The sequence below is a fragment of the Chrysochloris asiatica genome, unplaced genomic scaffold (assembly GCF_000296735.1).
Source record: "Chrysochloris asiatica unplaced genomic scaffold, ChrAsi1.0 scaffold00506, whole genome shotgun sequence".
In the NCBI taxonomy this organism is placed as follows: Eukaryota; Metazoa; Chordata; class Mammalia; order Afrosoricida; family Chrysochloridae; genus Chrysochloris; species Chrysochloris asiatica.
Genome location: NW_006409024.1, coordinates 400,478 through 405,647, shown reverse-complemented (window position 1 = coordinate 405,647; position 5,170 = coordinate 400,478). Strand labels below are relative to the sequence as shown.

The window sequence follows — 5,170 nt, the reverse complement described above, 5'->3', positions numbered from 1 at the left end:
GAGCATAGTTTTTTAAATTCACACATTATTATGATATTTTCCATCCTTCTAAATCAGAGTACATTGTAAGAATATAAAGGTCTTTAGAATAATTTTGAGTGACTAGGAAAGAATATGGAGTCCTGGTGTGGTGCTGTGGGCTAATGTGCTGGACTGCAAAGTCAGTTTGAACCATAAGGTCTACGGTTCAAGGTCACCAGCTGCTCCTCAGAAATTCTATACTGGGTCACTATGGGTCAGAACCAACTCAATGGCACTTAACAACAACAACCACAAAAGGAAAGAATATATGTATCTTTTGTCATGCTTAAAGATATATATATAAATAATAATAATTCTATGTCATGACTAAGGAAACTATATATTTTCCTATATATTCACATTGTAGTGGATACATCTCTGACTTTGTATTACAAATCATTCTTTGAAATCACATGAAATTGCTTTTTGGTACATGCGGTATATTTTGGGTTTTGTGTACATGTATGGAAACAATATAAATTTATTTATTGGAACATACCTACCATTGGAGTCCTGGTGTGGCACTCTGGGTTAATGCGCTGGATTGCAAGGTCGGTTTGAACTACAAGGTCAGCAGTCAAAGCTCACCAGTCGCTCCTAGGAAACCCTATATAGGGTCACTGTGAGTCAGAACCAATCGACAGCACTCAATCACAACAACCCACCACTGGAAAGATCAAGAAATTCATCCATCCTTGAAATAAAAATATAATATACTTAAAATAATCAAATTGTTCAGAAATCCATTATATTGATGTAAGAAAGAATAATATAGTTTTTTTCATTCACACAATTTTTATAAAATAGAAAAAGTAGAATTTCCATTTATGTGTAGATGCTGTTACACATTTTTTCCTATGAAATCTTCTGTAGAAATATTCTCAAACTAATTCTATGAGTGCTTTGAAAATATGTAAAACTTTTAACAATTATATTTCATGAATGGGTAAAGCTATACATTTTTTCTTACTTATACACATTTTTAAAAGATGTCCTTTTAACATAAAAATTACATTGAAAACATGTTCAATTCTTATATTTCCTTATAATGGATGTATTTTTTTATTCACTTGGTATACAAAATTCACTTGTTTTGTTGTTCAAAGTACTATTTTTGAACTTAAAACTCCTTAGAATTCTTATTTTGAATGATATAAACTGTATTTTTTCTCCTCACAATACATTGGGAAAGTATTCAGCATTGCAATGTGTCTTAGGCTGGATGTTCTAGAGAACATATCTATAGAAACAATTTTATGTCAAGGAAAAGGCTCACAAGACTAGAGGTACAGCGTCTTAATTCCAGATCCACCAGAAAAAGAGGGTGAGTCTTTCCTGCATACCTATTATATCGTGAGCAGGCCACAACCCCAAGTAAACAGCCTTTCAACTGATTGGCTACTCAAAATCAATCATCATAGAGGTAACTATCAGCTGCCAAAGCACTAGGAATCCTGGCCCAGCTAAATTGACACAAAACCTTAACTATCAAAGTCTACCCCTTGTCAATTTGGCATCTATAAACTATATGCATAATCTCTAAATAAAGAAAATTATAAAGTCGTACTTGTGACTAAAATGATACAATTAAAACACTTACAGCCAAAAGCATACTAGCCCCATTTACATCTTATATTTCACATATGAACAAAGCAAGAAATATTTGATGCACACATAAAAAGAAAACAATATTGTTGTTAAGTGCCATCGAGTCTATTCTGGCTCATAGAGATCCTGTATAGGATTTCCAAGGAATGAATTTTGTTGCTGTTGCTGTTAAGAGCTGTTGAGGTGTTCCAATCCATAGCAATCCTATATAGTGTTTCTGAGATGTGACTGATGAGCTTGAACTACCAACTTTATGGTTCAAAGAGACTTTGAAGTCCAGAGCATTAGACGACAGTGCCACACCAGTATTCCTCCAAGGAGCAGATAGTGAGTTTGAATAACCAACCTTGCATTTAAATGTCCAAAGTACACATTCTGCAAGCCTGTCTCTTGCCTGTAGGTTCACAGCGTTACTCATTTCAGAGGCCTCAAGTTCTCAGCTATCTGTCTTTCCATGGCACTGCCTCTGCCACTGTCTCTGCTGTCCCCCCTTTTCTAGGTAGGATCTCATGCTTTCACTCATGCTCTTCTTCCTTGATGGTATGGGATTGTCTGTTCCTGAAATGAAAGATTAACTACTCCTGCCTTTCAGTTACACATCTTCTACAATTATTGTTTTGACAATCCCAATCTATCCTGCTAACCACTACTCACAATTGAATCATAAAATCCTATCAGCATCTACTGCCACCATTTTTACTCCTGTCTGGAAAGAGGAAACTATTCAGTGGGAAGTCTACCTTACCCACCTCATTCTGAAACTAAGCAAACCCATGAAAACTTGTAAGCCAGCCACTTCATGACTTTATAAACCCCTCATTTGTGATAGCCAATGTCTAAATTGCTTGTCTGTCATTCCTACTTGAAAAGACATGCAGACCTACCCATAATGGTTAGAAGAACAGAAGATATTTTTTGAAAGAAAAGCCAGCAGATAAAAAGCAGACTGTTTGATTACTAGAATATCAAGCAAGCTGTTTACCTTGGAGTCATCAAAGCAAGAAAAGTCAGGGAAAACCCCCTTCTAAGACTGAAAATCAAAGGGAAGCCATGAGCAGTCTAGTTTGTTTGCTGGTGACTGCCCTGGTCTACTTATGAGTGGAAGTGGGGGAAATGCAGAAATGAAGACAAGGGCTGAATTTGGCCATGTTCCATTGACACCCATTGACCTTGACATGAGAGAAAGAAGATAAAGGGCTGGTTGGTCTGAAGTTTATGGAGATGTGTGAACTGCCAATTCAATGGAAAGTGACCTAGCCACCAGAGGCTAGAACTGAGAGTGAAATGGCCAGTTGGTCTGAAGTTTGGGTATGTGGCATGTGAGAACTCCCAAACTTGCAGATAGTACCCATTTGACCTAGTTTGGATGGTTAGCTGACCAGAAGTCAACCAGATGAAGAGAAAGAAGCTTAATAATGTATATAAGAACAAATTACTACAACTTGATGACCTAGACCTTTGCTTATAGATTCAGTTGTTCAAAATTCCAAACAAGATGGAAGGATTATTACTATCAAGGATCAAGCTTGTTTCCTCAGTACACTGAGTAGATGTTGTTGTTAGGTGCTATCAAGTCTGGTAGCAACTCACAGCATCCCTATGCACAACAGAACAAAACACTGCCCTGTCCTGGGCCAACCTTACAGTCGTTACTGCATTTGAGCCCATTGATGCTGCCACTGTACAATCAGTCTCACTAGGGATCTTCTTCTTTTTCTCCAACCCTGTACTTTACCAAACATGATATCCTTCTCCAGGGACTGGTCCCTACTGATAATATGCCTGAAGTATGAGAGATGAAGTCTGGCCATCCTGTCTTCCAAGAGCACTCTGGCTGTACTTCTTCCATCACAGATCTATCTATGGTACTTTCAATATTCTCCTCCAACACCAGGGACAGGTAACTTAGACTTTTTTTTTTTTTTTTTTTTTTATCATATTTACTTAGAAGCATTCAGAATGTCAACAAAACAGCTGCAACTTTTTTGTTTGCAATTACAGAGTGGTATTCAGTTAACAACAATTATTTCATATAAGCTGCATCAGACAACTGAAGATGAAAAAAACAAAAACAAAAAAACTACTCATCCCCATATATAACTAATTTGTGCTGTGCACCAACAAGAACCTGCTTTAAATTTCCATGCCAATTTACAACACCCATACTGTACCAGGCAAGGTTAGTGGCTATTGAAAATACCACCAGGACAGGGCTAGCTAAAGACACATTAGGTAGTGTGTTAACTATACAAAAACAAACACTGTACAGTTTAAAAACAAATCTTACACAGCCTTACATTTCAATTTTTTTTTTTTTTTCTTTAAAAGGAGTGAGTTGTGTACAGGGGGGTTAAATGCTTTATAAACCAAAAAAGAAAAAAACCTGTGCTAGAACCAACTTATTCATCATTATCATCATCTTCTTCATCTTAATCCTCTTCGTCGTCCTCCTGTTCTTCATCTTCCTCGTCTTCTTCATCTTCCTCCTCTTCCTTCTTTTTCTTGCCTTTCTCATGAGGACTCTCATTTTGTCTGTATCGGGCTTTCCTTTAGGCCGGCAGGCAGCGATATCCTTTTCGGACTTCTCCTTCAGTTTAACAGCCTTCTTCTCATAAGGCTGCTTGTCATTGGGAGCGGTGTTATTCCACATTTCTCCCAGTTACTTCGCAACATCACCAATGGATAGGCCAGGATGCTCGCCTTTGATTTGGGGGTGATACTCCGAACAAAACAAGAAGAAGGCCGAAGAAGGCCTCTTGGGTGCATTGGGATCCTTAAACTTCTTTTTTGTCTCCCCTTTAGGTGGGGTATAGGTTTTCATTTCTCTTTTATAACCGGCCTTGTCCGCCTTTGCCATGTCTTCAAATTTTCCTTTCTTTTTAGAAGATATGGTCTTCCACCGCTCTGAGCACTTCTTGGAAATTTCTGAGAAGTTGACTGAAGCATCTGGGTGCTTCTTCTTGTGCTCCTCTTGGAAGGTTTGCACAAAAAATGCATAGGATGACATTTTGCCTCTCAGCTTCTTAGGATCTCCTTTGCCCATGTTTAGTTATCATTTTTTTTTCCCTCTGTGAGGCACAGAGTCTGCCCAGTGCCGTCCCACTCTGCCTGGCCTGGCACTGTCTCTGTGGAGCTCAATGTCGTAACTTAGACTTTGGCTATAAAAATGAGTATAGGATAAGCACTCAACTGAAAGATCAGTTTGATCCACTAAGTTAGTGGTTCAAACCCATCAGGTGTTCCTCAGGAACCCTATACAGGGTCACTATGTTTTGGAACTGATTCAACAGCACTTAACAACAACAATAATAAAGGCATGAAGTGGCTGGCTTACAAGTTTTCATGAATGTGCTCAGTTTTAGAATGAGGGGAATATAAGGTAGAATGCCCACTGAATAGTTTTTCCTCTTTTCCAGATGGATCCGGTGAAAGGGGTTGGAGGATGATGGTGATAGTATTTTATGATTTAATTGTAACTGTTAACTGGACTAATCACAATTATAATTGTAGAAGTTATGTAACTAAAAGGGAGGAGTAGTTA

At 38.0% G+C, this 5,170-nt stretch overlaps 1 pseudogene; it reads right to left on the bottom strand.

Moving 5' to 3' along the window:
- Window positions 1-4,028: 4,028 nt before the first annotated feature.
- Window positions 4,029-4,672, bottom strand: LOC102842480 (annotated as a pseudogene).
- Between the last annotated feature and the right edge of the window lie 498 nt (window positions 4,673-5,170).